Source organism: Oryzias latipes, chromosome 11 (genome assembly GCF_053564925.1).
Source record: "Oryzias latipes strain Hd-rR chromosome 11, Olatipes_Hd-rR_3.1".
In the NCBI taxonomy this organism is placed as follows: domain Eukaryota; kingdom Metazoa; phylum Chordata; class Actinopteri; order Beloniformes; family Adrianichthyidae; genus Oryzias; species Oryzias latipes.
In genome coordinates this window covers 2471221-2484146 of record NC_136247.1, presented here as the reverse complement: position 1 = coordinate 2484146, position 12926 = coordinate 2471221, and the positions used below count along the sequence as shown (strand labels likewise).

The following is a 12926-nucleotide window of genomic DNA, read 5'->3' as shown; positions in this document are numbered from 1 at the left end:
GTCCCACCCACTCTTTGTGTCCACTCTTGCATTTTCATGAGTCTGGGGAAATATTTGGATTTGAATATGAAGTTAAGAAAGTTACATGAGCTGAGGGATGAAAGTACTGAGTAAATTAGCTAACCAGATAGAAGTAAACATGAGACTAGCATTGAAGGAAGGACAGGAGTAATCAAAGCCTCTGGGTGGGCTTGAACCACCAACCTTTCGGTTAACAGCCGAATGCGCTAGCCTATTGCGCCACAGAGACAACATGTGTGGAAAATACCATTCTGATTATAGTGCTTGTTGGTAAATGATGACATGTCATTTCTTATTTGAAATGGACTAAAAAGTCTGTTTGTGAGAGATTGCATTTGAATTGGTTTTTCATGCCACTTCATCCATTGAGGAAACAAAGTGTGCATCCCAGCTCGTCTGTGACCCATCTTCGACATGTTTGTTCAAGTGTGTCAGTTCCTCGTTAGTATAGTGGACAGTATCTCCGCCTGTCACGCGGAAGACCAGGGTTCGATTCCCTGACGGGGAGAGCCCTTTTCTAGTTCAGCCTTCAACTGGCTCCTAGAAAACACATTATCTTGCACCAACCCCTATTTGCTGGTGAAACCTCTATCAACTCCTACACACTCACGGTGGTGTCACAAAAATGGCCGCCTTCTTTGCAAGAATCAACAGGTAATTCATGAACCCCACAATTCTTTGCGACTCAAATATTTATTCTAAATGCACTGTCTGTTTCACAACATTTGTCCACATCTAAAGCTTTAGTGCTTCTGTCCTATATGGCACTTGTCACATTTCTGCTTCTTCTCAAAGACAGCTTTCAAAGAAGGACATGACATTGTTTTCTCACAATTAAGGTTAGGTTTTGGTAAGTTCAACAAGATGCCCACTGTGCATTACAGCTAAGTCGTCAGACCGATTGTTCTAATGCAATGACTTGACACCTCTTTCAATAGCATCCAATGACAGCCAGGTAGCCCTTAATCCTCCCGGAATAAGGACAAATACAATTTGTAACTTGTCTGACAAAGACCTAAGAAGTTGTTTCCTTGGTGATGAGATCAATTCTCACCGCCAGGAAATCCCATCTTGTCCTTTTCCATTCACTTTAAAACTGAAAATTCCATATAATTGAAGTTCTTATAAACAAATACAAAACAAACCACACAGAACCTCAGAAAGAGTTTTCTGATAAAGGCAATCAGAAAGCATTGATCAGTCTTTCCGTCATTTCCAGCACATCCGACAACAGTCTCCAAAGAGAAACAGGTCCGTTTTGTCTGAATGACTTGACATCAACCAAGTTTGTTGGTGATGTTGCTTGACAGTAAATATAATGCACTGTTACATTGTTGAGGACAGCTGAGCATAAGCATGACTGCTGGCTGAATGTCAGAAGTTGCATTCAAACAGGTGCCAGTACGAGACTGCAACTATAGCGCAGTGCGTCGGACTCCTCGTCCATCCTGACATCTTCCAGGACCAGCTTTGGAAAGTGTGAAACTAACAAGTGCTTGCTTGCTCAGAAGGCAAAGATTGAATTGAGAAAAAGGCCCTTTCTTTTTGAACTGAATTGTCAAGCAGGGCGTCTACTGAGGTGTTTTGCTTGTGGAGTAACCAAGATACTCAGTAGTTGCAATGTAGTGGAACTATGTCTGTTGGCAGCGCCAGGACGTTCTTCAGCCTACAGCCCTAGGGAAAGCTTGAGCGTCCATCCAAATTAACAGGCTGTGTGTTGCAGCAGCACAGAAGAGGCCTGTGCTTTGTGTACTTTTGAAGTTCCAAAGCACTTGTCCCACCCACTCTTTGTGTCCACTCTTGCATTTTCATGAGTCTGGGGAAATATTTGGATTTGAATATGAAGTTAAGAAAGTTACATGAGCTGAGGGATGAAAGTACTGAGTAAATTAGCTAACCAGATAGAAGTAAACATGAGACTAGCATTGAAGGAAGGACAGGAGTAATCAACGCCTCTGGGTGGGCTTAAACCACCAACCTTTCGGTTAACAGCCGAACGCGCTAGCCTATTGCGCCACAGAGACAACATGTGTGGAAAATACCATTCTGATTATAGTGCTTGTTGGTAAATGACGACATGTCATTTCTTATTTGAAATGGACTAAAAAGTCTGTTTGTGAGAGATTGCATTTGAATTGGTTTTTCATGCCACATCATCCATTGAGGAAACAAAGTGTGCATCCCAGCTCGTCTGTGACCCATCTTCGACATGTTTGTTCAAGTGTGTCAGTTCCTCGTTAGTATAGTGGACAGTATCTCCGCCTGTCACGCGGAAGACCAGGGTTCGATTCCCTGACAGGGAGAGCCCTTTTCTAGTTCAGCCTTCAACTGGCTCCTAGAAAACACATTATCTTGCACCAACCCCTATTTGCTGGTGAAACCTCTATCAACTCCTACACACTCACGGTGGTGTCACAAAAATGGCCGCCTTCTTTGCAAGAATCAACAGGTAATTCATGAACCCCACAATTCTTTGCGACTCAAATATTTATTCTAAATGCACTGTCTGTTTCACAACATTTGTCCACATCTAAAGCTTTAGTGCTTCTGTCCTATATGGCACTTGTCACATTTCTGCTTCTTCTCAAAGACAGCTTTCAAAGAAGGACATGACATTGTTTTCTCACAATTAAGGTTAGGTTTTGGTAAGTTCAACAAGATGCCCACTGTGCATTACAGCTAAGTCGTCAGACCGATTGTTCTAATGCAATGACTTGACACCTCTTTCAATAGCATCCAATGACAGCCAGGTAGCCCTTAATCTTCCCGGAATAAGGACAAATACAATTTGTAACTTGTCTGACAAAGACCTAAAAAGTTGTTTCCTTGGTGATGAGATCAATTCTCACCGCCAGGAAATCCCATCTTGTCCTTTTCCATTCACTTTAAAACTGAAAATTCCATATAATTGAAGTTCTTATAAACAAATACAAAACAAACCACACAGAACCTCAGAAAGAGTTTTCTGATAAAGGCAATCAGAAAGCATTGATCAGTCTTTCCGTCATTTCCAGCACATCCGACAACAGTCTCCAAAGAGAAACAGGTCCGTTTTGTCTGAATGACTTGACATCAACCAAGTTTGTTGGTGATGTTGCTTGACAGTAAATATAATGCACTGTTACATTGTTGAGGACAGCTGAGCATAAGCATGACTGCTGGCTGAATGTCAGAAGTTGCATTCAAACAGGTGCCAGTACGAGACTGCAACTATAGCGCAGTGCGTCGGACTCCTCGTCCATCCTGACATCTTCCAGGACCAGCTTTGGAAAGTGTGAAACTAACAAGTGCTTGCTTGCTCAGAAGGCAAAGATTGAATTGAGAAAAAGGCCCTTTCTTTTTGAACTGAATTGTCAAGCAGGGCGTCTACTGAGGTGTTTTGCTTGTGGAGTAACCAAGATACTCAGTAGTTGCAATGTAGTGGAACTATGTCTGTTGGCAGCGCCAGGACGTTCTTCAGCCTACAGCCCTAGGGAAAGCTTGAGCGTCCATCCAAATTAACAGGCTGTGTGTTGCAGCAGCACAGAAGAGGCCTGTGCTTTGTGTACTTTTGAAGTTCCAAAGCACTTGTCCCACCCACTCTTTGTGTCCACTCTTGCATTTTCATGAGTCTGGGGAAATATTTGGATTTGAATATGAAGTTAAGAAAGTTACATGAGCTGAGGGATGAAAGTACTGAGTAAATTAGCTAACCAGATAGAAGTAAACATGAGACTAGCATTGAAGGAAGGACAGGAGTAATCAACGCCTCTGGGTGGGCTTGAACCACCAACCTTTTGGTTAACAGCCGAACGCGCTAGCCTATTGCGCCACAGAGACAACATGTGTGGAAAATACCATTCTGATTATAGTGCTTGTTGGTAAATGATGACATGTCATTTCTTATTTGAAATGGACTAAAAAGTCTGTTTGTGAGAGATTGCATTTGAATTGGTTTTTCATGCCACTTCATCCATTGAGGAAACAAAGTGTGCATCCCAGCTCGTCTGTGACCCATCTTCGACATGTTTGTTCAAGTGTGTCAGTTCCTCGTTAGTATAGTGGACAGTATCTCCGCCTGTCACGCGGAAGACCAGGGTTCGATTCCCTGACGGGGAGAGCCCTTTTCTAGTTCAGCCTTCAACTGGCTCCTAGAAAACACATTATCTTGCACCAACCCCTATTTGCTGGTGAAACCTCTATCAATTCCTACACACTCACTGTGGTGTCACAAAAATGGCCGCCTTCTTTGCAAGAATCAACAGGTAATTCATGAACCCCACAATTCTTTGCGACTCAAATATTTATTCTAAATGCACTGTCTGTTTCACAACATTTGTCCACATCTAAAGCTTTAGTGCTTCTGTCCTATATGGCACTTGTCACATTTCTGCTTCTTTTCAAAGACAGCTTTCAAAGAAGGACATGACATTGTTTTCTCACAATTAAGGTTAGGTTTTGGTAAGTTCAACAAGATGCCCACTGTGCATTACAGCTAAGTCGTCAGACCGATTGTTCTAATGCAATGACTTGACACTTCTTTCAATAGCATCCAATGACAGCCAGGTAGCCCTTAATCCTCCCGGAATAAGGACAAATACAATTTGTAACTTGTCTGACAAAGACCTAAGAAGTTGTTTCCTTGGTGATGAGATCAATTCTCACCGCCAGGAAATCCCATCTTGTCCTTTTCCATTCACTTTAAAACTGAAAATTCCATGTAATTGAAGTTCTTATAAACAAATACAAAACAAACCACACAGAACCTCAGAAAGAGTTTTCTGATAAAGGCAATCAGAAAGGATTGATCAGTCTTTCCGTCATTTCCAGCACATCCGACAACAGTCTCCAAAGAGAAACAGGTCCGTTTTGTCTGAATGACTTGACATCAACCAAGTTTGTTGGTGATGTTGCTTGACAGTAAATATAATGCACTGTTACATTGTTGAGGACAGCTGAGCATAAGCATGACTGCTGGCTGAATGTCAGAAGTTGCATTCAAACACGTGCCAGTACGAGACTGCAACTATAGCGCAGTGCGTCGGACTCCTCGTCCATCCTGACATCTTCCAGGACCAGCTTTGGAAAGTGTGAAACCAACAAGTGCTTGCTTGCTCAGAAGGCAAAGATTGAATTGAGAAAAAGGCCCTTTCTTTTTGAACTGAATTGTCAAGCAGGGCGTCTACTGAGGTGTTTTGCTTGTGGAGTAACCAAGATACTCAGTAGTTGCAATGTAGTGGAACTATGTCTGTTGGCAGCGCCAGGACGTTCTTCAGCCTACAGCCCTAGGGAAAGCTTGAGCGTCCATCCAAATTAACAGGCTGTGTGTTGCAGCAGCACAGAAGAGGCCTGTGCTTTGTGTAGTTTTGAAGTTCCAAAGCACTTGTCCCACCCACTCTTTGTGTCCACTCTTGCATTTTCATGAGTCTGGGGAAATATTTGGATTTGAATATGAAGTTAAGAAAGTTACATGAGCTGAGGGATGAAAGTACTGAGTAAATTAGCTAACCAGATAGAAGTAAACATGAGACTAGCATTGAAGGAAGGACAGGAGTAATCAACGCCTCTGGGTGGGCTTAAACCACCAACCTTTCGGTTAACAGCCGAACGCGCTAGCCTATTGCGCCACAGAGACAACATGTGTGGAAAATACCATTCTGATTATAGTGCTTGTTGGTAAATGACGACATGTCATTTCTTATTTGAAATGGACTAAAAAGTCTGTTTGTGAGAGATTGCATTTGAATTGGTTTTTCATGCCACTTCATCCATTGAGGAAACAAAGTGTGCATCCCAGCTCGTCTGTGACCCATCTTCGACATGTTTGTTCAAGTGTGTCAGTTCCTCGTTAGTATAGTGGACAGTATCTCCGCCTGTCACGCGGAAGACCAGGGTTCGATTCCCTGACGGGGAGAGCCCTTTTCTAGTTCAGCCTTCAACCGGCTCCTAGAAAACACATTATCTTGCACCAACCCCTATTTGCTGGTGAAACCTCTATCAACTCCTACACACTCACGGTGGTGTCACAAAAATGGCCGCCTTCTTTGCAAGAATCAACAGGTAATTCATGAACCCCACAATTCTTTGCGACTCAAATATTTATTCTAAATGCACTGTCTGTTTCACAACATTTGTCCACATCTAAAGCTTTAGTGCTTCTGTCCTATATGGCACTTGTCACATTTCTGCTTCTTCTCAAAGACAGCTTTCAAAGAAGGACATGACATTGTTTTCTCACAATTAAGGTTAGGTTTTGGTAAGTTCAACAAGATGCCCACTGTGCATTACAGCTAAGTCGTCAGACCGATTGTTCTAATGCAATGACTTGACACCTCTTTCAATAGCATCCAATGACAGCCAGGTAGCCCTTAATCCTCCCGGAATAAGGACAAATACAATTTGTAACTTGTCTGACAAAGACCTAAAAAGTTGTTTCCTTGGTGATGAGATCAATTCTCACCGCCAGGAAATCCCATCTTGTCCTTTTCCATTCACTTTAAAACTGAAAATTCCATATAATTGAAGTTCTTATAAACAAATACAAAACAAACCACACAGAACCTCAGAAAGAGTTTTCTGATAAAGGCAATCAGAAAGCATTGATCAGTCTTTCCGTCATTTCCAGCACATCCGACAACAGTCTCCAAAGAGAAACAGGTCCGTTTTGTCTGAATGACTTGACATCAACCAAGTTTGTTGGTGATGTTGCTTGACAGTTAATATAATGCACTGTTACATTGTTGAGGACAGCTGAGCATAAGCATGACTGCTGGCTGAATGTCAGAAGTTGCATTCAAACAGGTGCCAGTACGAGACTGCAACTATAGCGCAGTGCGTCGGACTCCTCGTCCATCCTGACATCTTCCAGGACCAGCTTTGGAAAGTGTGAAACTAACAAGTGCTTGCTTGCTCAGAAGGCAAAGATTGAATTGAGAAAAAGGCCCTTTCTTTTTGAACTGAATTGTCAAGCAGGGCGTCTACTGAGGTGTTTTGCTTGTGGAGTAACCAAGATACTCAGTAGTTGCAATGTAGTGGAACTATGTCTGTTGGCAGCGCCAGGACGTTCTTCAGCCTACAGCCCTAGGGAAAGCTTGAGCGTCCATCCAAATTAACAGGCTGTGTGTTGCAGCAGCACAGAAGAGGCCTGTGCTTTGTGTACTTTTGAAGTTCCAAAGCACTTGTCCCACCCACTCTTTGTGTCCACTCTTGCATTTTCATGAGTCTGGGGAAATATTTGGATTTGAATATGAAGTTAAGAAAGTTACATGAGCTGAGGGATGAAAGTACTGAGTAAATTAGCTAACCAGATAGAAGTAAACATGAGACTAGCATTGAAGGAAGGACAGGAGTAATCAACGCCTCTGGGTGGGCTTGAATCACCAACCTTTCGGTTAACAGCCGAACGCGCTAGCCTATTGCGCCACAGAGACAACATGTGTGGAAAATACCATTCTGATTATAGTGCTTGTTGGTAAATGATGACATGTCATTTCTTATTTGAAATGGACTAAAAAGTCTGTTTGTGAGAGATTGCATTTGAATTGGTTTTTCATGCCACTTCATCCATTGAGGAAACAAAGTGTGCATCCCAGCTCGTCTGTGACCCATCTTCGACATGTTTGTTCAAGTGTGTCAGTTCCTCGTTAGTATAGTGGACAGTATCTCCGCCTGTCACGCGGAAGACCAGGGTTCGATTCCCTGACGGGGAGAGCCCTTTTCTAGTTCAGCCTTCAACCGGCTCCTAGAAAACACATTATCTTGCACCAACCCCTATTTGCTGGTGAAACCTCTATCAACTCCTACACACTCACGGTGGTGTCACAAAAATGGCCGCCTTCTTTGCAAGAATCAACAGGTAATTCATGAACCCCACAATTCTTTGCGACTCAAATATTTATTCTAAATGCACTGTCTGTTTCACAACATTTGTCCACATCTAAAGCTTTAGTGCTTCTGTCCTATATGGCACTTGTCACATTTCTGCTTCTTCTCAAAGACAGCTTTCAAAGAAGGACATGACATTGTTTTCTCACAATTAAGGTTAGGTTTTGGTAAGTTCAACAAGATGCCCACTGTGCATTACAGCTAAGTCGTCAGACCGATTGTTCTAATGCAATGACTTGACACCTCTTTCAATAGCATCCAATGACAGCCAGGTAGCCCTTAATCCTCCCGGAATAAGGACAAATACAATTTGTAACTTGTCTGACAAAGACCTAAGAAGTTGTTTCCTTGGTGATGAGATCAATTCTCACCGCCAGGAAATCCCATCTTGTCCTTTTCCATTCACTTTAAAACTTAAAATTCCATATAATTGAAGTTCTTATAAACAAATACAAAACAAACCACACAGAACCTCAGAAAGAGTTTTCTGATAAAGGCAATCAGAAAGCATTGATCAGTCTTTCCGTCATTTCCAGCACATCCGAAAACAGTCTCCAAAGAGAAACAGGTCCGTTTTGTCTGAATGACTTGACATCAACCAAGTTTGTTGGTGATGTTGCTTGACAGTAAATATAATGCACTGTTACATTGTTGAGGACAGCTGAGCATAAGCATGACTGCTGGCTGAATGTCAGAAGTTGCATTCAAACAGGTGCCAGTACGAGACTGCAACTATAGCGCAGTGCGTCGGACTCCTCGTCCATCCTGACATCTTCCAGGACCAGCTTTGGAAAGTGTGAAACTAACAAGTGCTTGCTTGCTCAGAAGGCAAAGATTGAATTGAGAAAAAGGCCCTTTCTTTTTGAACTGAATTGTCAAGCAGGGCGTCTACTGAGGTGTTTTGCTTGTGGAGTAACCAAGATACTCAGTAGTTGCAATGTAGTGGAACTATGTCTGTTGGCAGCGCCAGGACGTTCTTCAGCCTACAGCCCTAGGGAAAGCTTGAGCGTCCATCCAAATTAACAGGCTGTGTGTTGCAGCAGCACAGAAGAGGACTGTGCTTTGTGTACTTTTGAAGTTCCAAAGCACTTGTCCCACCCACTCTTTGTGTCCACTCTTGCATTTTCATGAGTCTGGGGAAATATTTGGATTTGAATATGAAGTTAAGAAAGTTACATGAGCTGAGGGATGAAAGTACTGAGTAAATTAGCTAACCAGATAGAAGTAAACATGAGACTAGCATTGAAGGAAGGACAGGAGTAATCAAAGCCTCTGGGTGGGCTTGAACCACCAACCTTTCGGTTAACAGCCGAACGCGCTAGCCTATTGCGCCACAGAGACAACATGTGTGGAAAATACCATTCTGATTATAGTGCTTGTTGGTAAATGATGACATGTCATTTCTTATTTGAAATGGACTAAAAAGTCTGTTTGTGAGAGATTGCATTTGAATTGGTTTTTCATGCCACTTCACCCATTGAGGAAACAAAGTGTGCATCCCAGCTCGGCTGTGACCCATCTTCGACATGTTTGTTCAAGTGTGTCAGTTCCTCGTTAGTATAGTGGACAGTATCTCCGCCTGTCACGCGGAAGACCAGGGTTCGATTCCCTGACGGGGGGAGCCCTTTTTTAGTTCAGCCTTCAACTGGCTCCTAGAAAACACATTATCTTGCACCAACCCCTATTTGCTGGTGAAACCTCTATCAACTCCTACACACTCACGGTGGTGTCACAAAAATGGCCGCCTTCTTTGCAAGAATCAACAGGTAATTCATGAACCCCACAATTCTTTGTGACTCAAATATTTATTCTAAATGCACTGTCTGTTTCACAACATTTGTCCACATCTAAAGCTTTAGTGCTTCTGTCCTATATGGCACTTGTCACATTTCTGCTTCTTTTCAAAGACAGCTTTCAAAGAAGGACATGACATTGTTTTCTCACAATTAAGGTTAGGTTTTGGTAAGTTCAACAAGATGCCCACTGTGCATTACAGCTAAGTCGTCAGACCGATTGTTCTAATGCAATGACTTGACACTTCTTTCAATAGCATCCAATGACAGCCAGGTAGCCCTTAATCCTCCCGGAATAAGGACAAATACAATTTGTAACTTGTCTGACAAAGACCTAAGAAGTTGTTTCCTTGGTGATGAGATCAATTCTCACCGCCAGGAAATCCCATCTTGTCCTTTTCCATTCACTTTAAAACTGAAAATTCCATATAATTGAAGTTCTTATAAACAAATACAAAACAAACCACACAGAACCTCAGAAATAGTTTTCTGATAAAGGCAATCAGAAAGGATTGATCAGTCTTTCCGTCATTTCCAGCACATCCGACAACAGTGTCCAAAGAGAAACAGGTCCGTTTTGTCTGAATGACTTGACATCAACCAAGTTTGTTGGTGATGTTGCTTGACAGTAAATATAATGCACTGTTACATTGTTGAGGACAGCTGAGCATAAGCATGACTGCTGGCTGAATGTCAGAAGTTGCATTCAAACAGGTGCCAGTACGAGACTGCAACTATAGCGCAGTGCGTCGGACTCCTCGTCCATCCTGACATCTTCCAGGACCAGCTTTGGAAAGTGTGAAACTAACAAGTGCTTGCTTGCTCAGAAGGCAAAGATTGAATTGAGAAAAAGGCCCTTTCTTTTTGAACTGAATTGTCAAGCAGGGCGTCTACTGAGGTGTTTTGCTTGTGGAGTAACCAAGATACTCAGTAGTTGCAATGTAGTGGAACTATGTCTGTTGGCAGCGCCAGGACGTTCTTCAGCCTACAGCCCTAGGGAAAGCTTGAGCGTCCATCCAAATTAACAGGCTGTGTGTTGCAGCAGCACAGAAGAGGCCTGTGCTTTGTGTACTTTTGAAGTTCCAAAGCACTTGTCCCACCCACTCTTTGTGTCCACTCTTGCATTTTCATGAGTCTGGGGAAATATTTGGATTTGAATATGAAGTTAAGAAAGTTACATGAGCTGAGGGATGAAAGTACTGAGTAAATTAGCTAACCAGATAGAAGTAAACATGAGACTAGCATTGAAGGAAGGACAGGAGTAATCAAAGCCTCTGGGTGGGCTTGAACCACCAACCTTTAGGTTAACAGCCGAACGCGCTAGCCTATTGCGCCACAGAGACAACATGTGTGGAAAATACCATTCTGATTATAGTGCTTGTTGGTAAATGATGACATGTCATTTCTTATTTGAAATGGACTAAAAAGTCTGTTTGTGAGAGATTGCATTTGAATTGGTTTTTCATGCCACTTCATCCATTGAGGAAACAAAGTGTGCATCCCAGCTCGTCTGTGACCCATCTCCGACATGTTTGTTCAAGTGTGTCAGTTCCTCGTTAGTATAGTGGACAGTATCTCCGCCTGTCACGCGGAAGACCAGGGTTCGATTCCCTGACGGGGAGAGCCCTTTTCTAGTTCAGCCTTCAACTGGCTCCTAGAAAACACATTATCTTGCACCAACCCCTATTTGCTGGTGAAACCTCTATCAACTCCTACACACTCACGGTGGTGTCACAAAAATGGCCGCCTTCTTTGCAAGAATCAACAGGTAATTCATGAACCCCACAATTCTTTGCGACTCAAATATTTATTCTAAATGCACTGTCTGTTTCACAACATTTGTCCACATCTAAAGCTTTAGTGCTTCTGTCCTATATGGCACTTGTCACATTTCTGCTTCTTTTCAAAGACAGCTTTCAAAGAAGGACATGACATTGTTTTCTCACAATTAAGGTTAGGTTTTGGTAAGTTCAACAAGATGCCCACTGTGCATTACAGCTAAGTCGTCAGACCGATTGTTCTAATGCAATGACTTGACACTTCTTTCAATAGCATCCAATGACAGCCAGGTAGCCCTTAATCCTCCCGGAATAAGGACAAATACAATTTGTAACTTGTCTGACAAAGACCTAAGAAGTTGTTTCCTTGGTGATGAGATCAATTCTCACCGCCAGGAAATCCCATCTTGTCCTTTTCCATTCACTTTAAAACTGAAAATTCCATATAATTGAAGTTCTTATAAACAAATACAAAACAAACCACACAGAACCTCAGAAAGAGTTTTCTGATAAAGGCAATCAGAAAGCATTGATCAGTCTTTCCGTCATTTCCAGCACATCCGACAACAGTGTCCAAAGAGAAACAGGTCCGTTTTGTCTGAATGACTTGACATCAACCAAGTTTGTTGGTGATGTTGCTTGACAGTAAATATAATGCACTGTTACATTGTTGAGGACAGCTGAGCATAAGCATGACTGCTGGCTGAATGTCAGAAGTTGCATTCAAACAGGTGCCAGTACGAGACTGCAACTATAGCGCAGTGCGTCGGACTCCTCGTCCATCCTGACATCTTCCAGGACCAGCTTTGGAAAGTGTGAAACTAACAAGTGCTTGCTTGCTCAGAAGGCAAAGATTGAATTGAGAAAAAGGCCCTTTCTTTTTGAACTGAATTATCAAGCAGGGCGTCTACTGAGGTGTTTTGCTTGTGGAGTAACCAAGATACTCAGTAGTTGCAATGTAGTGGAACTATGTCTGTTGGCAGCGCCAGGACGTTCTTCAGCCTACAGCCCTAGGGAAAGCTTGAGCGTCCATCCAAATTAACAGGCTGTGTGTTGCAGCAGCACAGAAGAGGCCTGTGCTTTGTGTACTTTTGAAGTTCCAAAGCACTTGTCCCACCCACTCTTTGTGTCCACTCTTGCATTTTCATGAGTCTGGGGAAATATTTGGATTTGAATATGAAGTTAAGAAAGTTACATGAGCTGAGGGATGAAAGTACTGAGTAAATTAGCTAACCAGATAGAAGTAAACATGAGACTAGCATTGAAGGAAGGACAGGAGTAATCAACGCCTCTGGGTGGGCTTGAATCACCAACCTTTCGGTTAACAGCCGAACGCGCTAGCCTATTGCGCCACAGAGACAACATGTGTGGAAAATACCATTCTGATTATAGTGCTTGTTGGTAAATGATGACATGTCATTTCTTATTTGAAATGGACTAAAAAGTCTGTTTGTGAGAGATTGCATTTGAA

At 42.5% G+C, this 12926-nt stretch overlaps 10 non-coding genes across 10 annotated transcripts; 5 read left to right on the top strand and 5 right to left on the bottom strand.

The window, feature by feature from the left end:
* Positions 1–176: 176 nt before the first annotated feature.
* Positions 177–250, bottom strand: trnan-guu (transfer RNA asparagine (anticodon GUU)). The gene has a single exon. It is a non-coding gene; the product is annotated as a tRNA-Asn (tRNA).
* A 207-nt stretch (positions 251–457) lies between these two features.
* Positions 458–529, top strand: trnad-guc (transfer RNA aspartic acid (anticodon GUC)). The gene has a single exon. It is a non-coding gene; the product is annotated as a tRNA-Asp (tRNA).
* Positions 530–1971: 1442 nt separating this feature from the next.
* trnan-guu (transfer RNA asparagine (anticodon GUU)) lies at positions 1972–2045 on the bottom strand. Its single transcript has one exon. It is a non-coding gene; the product is annotated as a tRNA-Asn (tRNA).
* Positions 2046–3766: 1721 nt separating this feature from the next.
* Positions 3767–3840, bottom strand: trnan-guu (transfer RNA asparagine (anticodon GUU)). The gene has a single exon. It is a non-coding gene; the product is annotated as a tRNA-Asn (tRNA).
* A 207-nt stretch (positions 3841–4047) lies between these two features.
* trnad-guc (transfer RNA aspartic acid (anticodon GUC)) lies at positions 4048–4119 on the top strand. The gene has a single exon. It is a non-coding gene; the product is annotated as a tRNA-Asp (tRNA).
* Positions 4120–5561: 1442 nt separating this feature from the next.
* Positions 5562–5635, bottom strand: trnan-guu (transfer RNA asparagine (anticodon GUU)). The gene has a single exon. It is a non-coding gene; the product is annotated as a tRNA-Asn (tRNA).
* A 207-nt stretch (positions 5636–5842) lies between these two features.
* Positions 5843–5914, top strand: trnad-guc (transfer RNA aspartic acid (anticodon GUC)). The gene has a single exon. It is a non-coding gene; the product is annotated as a tRNA-Asp (tRNA).
* A 1723-nt stretch (positions 5915–7637) lies between these two features.
* Positions 7638–7709, top strand: trnad-guc (transfer RNA aspartic acid (anticodon GUC)). The gene has a single exon. It is a non-coding gene; the product is annotated as a tRNA-Asp (tRNA).
* Positions 7710–9151: 1442 nt separating this feature from the next.
* On the bottom strand, positions 9152–9225 carry trnan-guu (transfer RNA asparagine (anticodon GUU)). Its single transcript has one exon. It is a non-coding gene; the product is annotated as a tRNA-Asn (tRNA).
* A 2002-nt stretch (positions 9226–11227) lies between these two features.
* trnad-guc (transfer RNA aspartic acid (anticodon GUC)) lies at positions 11228–11299 on the top strand. Its single transcript has one exon. It is a non-coding gene; the product is annotated as a tRNA-Asp (tRNA).
* The last annotated feature ends 1627 nt before the right edge of the window (positions 11300–12926 follow it).